The 7,099-nt window shown below is 42.8% G+C and overlaps 1 long non-coding RNA gene across 1 annotated transcript; it reads right to left on the reverse strand.

Annotated features, from left to right (window-relative positions):
* Positions 1 to 4,718: 4,718 nt before the first annotated feature.
* Positions 4,719 to 5,119, reverse strand: LOC123079060 (uncharacterized). Its single transcript, XR_006437832.1, has 3 exons — positions 5,067 to 5,119; positions 4,835 to 4,981; positions 4,719 to 4,743 (listed from the first exon to the last, which is right to left on the reverse strand). It is a non-coding gene; the product is annotated as an uncharacterized lncRNA (long non-coding RNA).
* Between the last annotated feature and the right edge of the window lie 1,980 nt (positions 5,120 to 7,099).

Below are 7,099 nucleotides of genomic sequence, written 5' to 3' on the forward strand. Positions count from 1 at the left end.
AGTCTGAACTCCAGCCTGCACCTTCATCTTGACTATGGTATGACGATCGTTGACATGATTGTACACTACGAGAATTGTATTGTTCGCCTCCGTGAGAATGAAGCTTATGATGACTACACGGCCTCACAGACTCTTCCAGTAACAGTGACTGAGTGTCAGGCCATTGAGTCGTATGCTGCGAAAGCATTCACGCAGGCAAACTTTTATATGTTGCAACAAGATATGAAGAAGGTACAGGAGCTTGAGGTAATTGATAGACTGACAGGGACCGATAGTCAGAGATTTGTGGTTGCGTGGAAGAATAACAGGGATCACAGATTTAATGTGGACTATACGCCAGGTAACTCGGCAGAAACTATAAAGTGTAGTTGCCGAAGTATGACTCGCAAAGGGCTTCCTTGCAAGCATATTCTTCATGTTTTGAATGCACTGAACTTACCTGTGATACCCAAGTGTTGTGTCCTGCGAAGATTCTCAAAAAAAGCACGAGCTGGACTGCCCGTGAAGCGCACCAGCGATCTGTTTGCGTGGGGTTGGTCGAGTGGTGAGGACAGAGCTAGATATAGTGAGTTGACCATCAAATCTTCAGAAGCATGTCATGTCGCATGCAGTAATCCTTTCTTATTCGACAAGTTGACGGCAGCTCTGGATGATATTATAGCGAATAAGGACATTCAGGGAAATGAAGATGATAGTCAGCGAAGCTTCGTGAACAATAATCCATTTGAGCCTAACCGAGATCATATTCTGGTTCGTGATCCAGTAAAGGTTTCGACGAAGGGCGCACCTAAGCAGAACAGTAGAGGTCGCGGTAAGGGTGGCCCAGATGTGACAAAAAATGAGAGGCCTAAAGCATTTGACGAGAAATCTGGACGAAAATGTAGCATATGCAGCGGCTCAGGTCATAACAGGAGCACATGCAGCAAAAATGAAGAGTATGTCTATTCTTTGTTTATGTTAGTTTTGTTGTTTCATTTACGGTACATTGATTCTCATAGTTTATTCTATGCGGCAACTGGGCTTGAAGACAGAAGTGAGGACGGTGCATCTGTTTTACTGCATCCATTTATATGTAACTGTATGTCTTTTTGCTTTGTTTATGTTACTTTCGTTGATTCATCTACCGTACATTGATTCTCACAATTTTTTTTATTTATTCTATGCAGCAACTGGGCTTGAAGACTCAAGTGAAGACGATGCAAGTGTTTTACCTCTTCCATTTATATGAAAAACATTTGTTAAATTTATGTTCGTGTTGAGTATTTTATATTGTGAAACAAGATTATTGCCTAAAGACCGTTGTTATTTGAGACTTGTTATTTTCTGTCCACTACAATAAAATTACTGTGGTGACAATTGTTATGTTGAGACATCATTATTGTTGATATAAATATTCACTATTCATTGTTTATATTATGAATTCTGCATGTATTCACTACAGTTCCGTCGACTGTCAAATATATTAAAATAAGAGAAGTACTCTGCGAATTATTGTTGAAAAAGAAAAAAAAAGGAAAAAAAATGCCCGCCCGTCTCCACAGCGTGTCTTACTAAGCCCATCGTTATCAAGCCCACCGGGCGACTACAACAGGCGTTTCAGAGCACGCCGTGGAAACCAGGCCCAACAGGGCAGCATCGACGGGGTAGTAGACCAGAGGAGTTCAATGTGCCGACGGGAGCTGGGTATATAAACTGGTCGTCGCCGCCTTCGGCCGGCGAGGTGGGACTAAACTAGCGTTAGTTTCCCTGGCGCGTCGTCTCAGCGGGGGTTAACTGGGCCGGCCCACGTCGCGTCTGGCTGTCTCCACGTCGCCCCGCGGCCGACGCAAGTTTAGTCCCACCTCGCCGGCCGAAGGGGACGACGACCAGCTTATATACTCAGCTCCCGTCGGCACATTGAACTCCTCTGGTTACTACCCCGTCGATGTACCCCGTCGATGCTGCCCTGTTGGGCCTAGTTTACACGGCGTGTTCTGAAACGCCTGTCGTAGTCACCCGGTGGGCTTGATAACGACGGGCTTACTAAGACACGTTGTGGACGGGCAGGCAATTTTTTTACCTAAAATATTTTTTTAGCTTTTCTAAACTAAACTAACACCCAGTGTGTTGTAAACCAACTTTTTGCTAACAAAATAACACGCAGTGTGCTGCCATAGTTTACTGTACAAAAACTTAACGACGACACGATTACATATATGTAAATCTAAACATTATTGTTGTTTTTGTAAACTATTTTTTTTGTTTTTCTAAACAAAATCGCCGCGTTTTTTTTAATAATGCGCTACCATAGTTTAGTGTACAGAAAATAAACGAGATCGTATTACATATATGTAATTGTAACATTAGTGTCAAAAAAAATAGTTAGTATTAAATATTTCTTCAACAAAATATCGTGTACACATACAAACGGTAAGTACGCATATAACTATTCGGAAACAAAAAATCATGTAAACAAAAAAAAGACTGATTATATAATATTTATGAAACAAAATATCATGTGGACATAAAAAACGTAATTAAGTGTATAATCTTTTCGGAACAAAATAGTGGCAAAATCAATAAATATGTCTATTAAATAAAATTTATAAGCAAGTGCGCAAAGCGTTTGGAAAATATAGTCCTCCAGTACCACCCAATCACATGCAAAACTCCTCCGCGGCGCATCTATTTCTTCTTCTTTGATATCCGAATAACTTTGTTTTTCACTTCATCAAGCTTGTTTCTTTCGGAAAAGATAAGTTGCGCTATCATTACCTCTCTCGAATCATCAATTGACCTCTGGGAAAAAAGTGGTGTTAGCACAGCGTTCATTGTACATCGTAGTATAAACATTACTTGCGTACCTGTGAAAATAAGCCTGTCCATTTGTCACCATCCCAATATTGAAAGCATCGAAGGAGAAATATTCCACACGAATTCCTAGTGCATACAATTTACGAAGATTAAATATCTACTGTACATACAGGACCGGCATTCTGTCAAAGTAAGAACTCACCCATCATGTTGTTTTGGCATGTCATACATTTGAATAGGCCAATTGGAAACATCCGGATAATTCACAATTCCGGTTGCATTTGCTTCTTGGATATCTTCTGCTAGTTGTTTTCTCTAAAGATATGATTAACATGGTGGAAAGAATGTCATTCAGTGTACTAAAGAAAACGAATGTTACCAAATGCACATTTGAAAGTTAAACCTACCAGGTCCTCAACAAGTTCTCTAATAACACTGTCAAGTTTTCCGGTCATCAACGAGTCAAGAACCTGAAACTCTCTCTTCTCGCTATGCATGACGACAGTAACCCAGTGAGTGTTTTCCTTGTTTAGAGGAATATAAGTCTGCATCACAAGGACCATAAAACACAATCAGCACATACTATCGTATGTATGTACCATGTAACCAATCAAACTTACCTTTGATTTTTTGAAATACTCGTCCTCACATCTATTCACGGGTCCATTATTATGCGAATCTGCTTCATAATCGTTACCCGGCGGTCTTCTTTCCGGGTCTAATGTGAAGCAACCAATATATCCTCCAAGTTGTCAACATGAAACGATCATCATTAACTTTGTCGACCAAATATGATGAGTATGCATTAATTACCTATAAATAATGTGTCAGATTTAACAGTGGTATTTTCGAATCAATTGTAAAACAATATATGAAATTAACTTATGTCGCCACTTAGCCACTCATGGTTAATAATCTGACAAACTCTCCGCACAGTGAGACCTTCTTCCATGCCATCATTGAAAATTTCTGTTTTGGCATGTTTTTGTGAATACTCATGCGCGCGCACGTACTTGATGGACGCTTTCACCACATCATACCCATCACTAGATTTGTTAACACCACCATTTTGGAACAATTCTGTAACACACAACTCAAATATTTATAAACGCAAATATATAAATAATTATTACGCAAGAACAATTAGAAACACAAAAAACTTACTTCCTTTCGCAGAACGTTTTGCACGCTTGTTCGGTTTAGGAACCACATAAGGAGACTTGACATGTTGTGATCCTTTGCGGTTGCGCCTGCCAGTAACCTCCTCCACTTCCTCTTGTACTCCTCGAGAACCAAGCAATGCATGCGATGTGATCTCGTCCGTCCCTAAAGATGTGGCAGCTTTTTCATCTGATACTTCTGGTACTTGGATAGGATCATCCATATCACCCTTGAAACTATCCCAGTACTCAGGTGTGCAGTAAAAAGGTGTGTTTCCACGAGAAGTTACATCAACGCCGTCATCATCCTTTTGCAAATTCATTTTGGAAGGTGTGTGGAACCGGTCTGAATCATCTTTTTGATATACAAACTCTTTTTTCGAAGTCCACCATCGTTTGAAGACTCATTAATGCCTCCGTACAGATTCTCTTAGTCTTCTTCCAGGTTACTGGGTTTGTAGAAGATGCCGGTTTTGTTTAGTTTCTTAATCATCCTCTGCAAGAAAACATTTCATCTTAGTTCTTCAATTTAGTGATGGACATTAAAGTGACGTGCTCAAGTGTTACCTGTGCGCATAACTCTGGCAAACGAAGCATTTCCTTCCGAAGCTCATTAAATCACACTCAAAATCCGGTCCATAGTAGGCTTCTGGCTCGAAGCCTCCAAGGTACTGCCTTCTTTCCTCGTTCCAGTAACGTTAGATTTTTTGCTACTAGCTTTCTTGGTTTTTTGAGCTTCTTCTTCTGCAATTGTTTTCAGCATGTACTCCTCTGTAATGTTGTCATCGATCTACAAATGCAACAAGAGAATTATACATACAAACCATATGCACACTTAATTTTATTTCATAAATGTAAAAAAACATGATTACTCGGATTACCATCCCAACACCACGACCATATTCATAGTCGTATTTGTCTCTTCTCACAGCCATATCTTCCGTCCAGTTCCTCATCAGCGGGCTCAACAATGCCAACGGATCATATTTTGGACCGGTGATTGGTTGCACCTTCTCCCAGTATAGGTACTGCAAAACACATAAACTAATTAAATTACATGTTCTTCCGTGACATTTTATAACAAAAGTGTTGAAATTAATAAATACAACGTACTTGCAAAAGGGCGAGGTTCCCCTGGGGCCACTGCCTAACATGGCCGTCCTGCAGAAGCTTACCAATCTCCGACAAACAGAATTGCGAAGTGAATGCATTCCAGTTGAACTTCCTTATCAACTTAATATTTTGCACTAAGGCATAGTATTTCTTCGGAACGTATTCATGAGACACTGGTGCAATTATAGTTCCTAAAAGAACTAGAAATGTCATCTGAATAAAGTCATCGTCAGTGCTCTTATTCTTCACAATCTTTTCTATGAGATCATCAATCATGATCTTACCATTTTTCTTTCTAACAAAACTAACTGGTATTTTTTTGGTTGCTTTTTCTCCTTCGGTACTAAGAAACCCAAAAACATCCACTCCATTGTTTTTCCAACCAAATATGGAGTACACATCATCAGGCCTTAGTGAAATAAGGCCTTTACTTCCAGCAGTACTTCCAAAACTCTCTTCGACCATGAATTTTTTGCTACTTGGATTGTAACCTTGGAGTAAAAAGTGAAGCAAAAAATCACGCATCTGTATCGATGGTATTCTAAACATGCCCTGCATATCCGTCTCATAAAACCGGAATTTCTGACTTGGTGACAGTTTGTCAACTAGGCTAACCCACTTTTGAACAGAACATGGAATCACACCGTCGATATTCATACTGCATCAAATAGTTTTCTGTCACATACCATCATACTGCTATGAGCCTCATCGTATAAAAAAACAGACAAAAAAAAACTTACACGACGGCGACGGTGGGAGAGGCACCGGCGGCGTATAGAGGGCGACGGGTCAGGGTACGCAGGCCGGCGCGGGCGCACCGACGGCGTTTGGACGGTGGGGCGACGGTGGGAGAGGTACCGGCAGCGTATAAAGGGCAATGAGTCAGGTCATGGCAGGCCGGCGCGGGCGCACCGGCGCCGTTTGGAGTGTGGGGCGACGGGCGGCGTACGTCGGCAGCACGTGCAGATCGCGGCGGCGGCGAGACGGGCTGGACGTACAAGGAAAATTTGCATGCGCGTCGCCCGAGCGCTGATTGCAGCGTCGTTGTTAGTGGGACGGCCCCATGCACGCATGCGCGTCGGTTAGCGAGACGGCCGGCGTTTTTTTTTCATATAGGGCCTCATTTTCTTTAACTAAATAAAATAGGCTCATTTTTTTAAACTGTATCAATTTTTTTTACCTTAACCAATTTTTGTTAACTTAGCCAAGCGTGCCTATTTTTTTTACTTAATCAAGTAGGCTCATTTTTTTAACTTAGCCAAACGTGCCCAATTTTTTCCCACGTGCTACAGTGCCCTTGCAGGGCACGCACGCAAAATTTTGTCGTGTTTTGAGTCCGTATGGATTTTCTACGATTTTCCGGGCCGAAAACCCCTAAAATACTGCCCGGACGTGACGCAACGTGCGTTCGTTGTAGGATTTCGTTCATTTTGGCCGTGGGGTGCCCGGGTGGGGCCCCACACGCGCTGGCAAAAGTTGGGTGCATTCCGTGAAACCGCTCAGGTACTTGCTGTGGAAGGGGGTGGTTTCGGTATGGGCGGAGGGGACCCTCGGTCGCACGTCTCCGCTTCGCATCCGCCAAACGTGCCCCTTTTTTTCCCACGTGCTACAGTGCCCTTGCAGGGCACGCACGCAAAAATTTGTCGCGTTTCGAGTCCGTATGGATTTTCTACGATTTTCCGGGCCGAAAACGCCTAAAATACTGCCCGGACGTGACGCAACGTGCGTTCGTTGTCGGATTTCGTTCATTTTGGACGTGGGGTGCCCGGGTGGGGCCCCACACGCACTGGCAAAAGTTGGGTCCATTCCGTGAAACCGCTCAGGTAGTTGCTGTGGAAGGGGGTGGTTTCGGTATGGGCGGAGGGGACCCTCGGTCGCACGTCTCCGCTTCGCATCCGCCAAACGTGCCCATTTTTTTCCACGTGCTACAGTGCCCTTGCAGGGCACGCACGCAACGTTTCAAGTCCGTATGGATTTTTTACGATTTTCCGGGCCGAAAACCCCTAAAATACTGCCCGGACGTGACGTAACGT

This window comes from Triticum aestivum, chromosome 3D (assembly GCF_018294505.1).
Source record: "Triticum aestivum cultivar Chinese Spring chromosome 3D, IWGSC CS RefSeq v2.1, whole genome shotgun sequence".
In the NCBI taxonomy this organism is placed as follows: Eukaryota; Viridiplantae; Streptophyta; class Magnoliopsida; order Poales; family Poaceae; genus Triticum; species Triticum aestivum.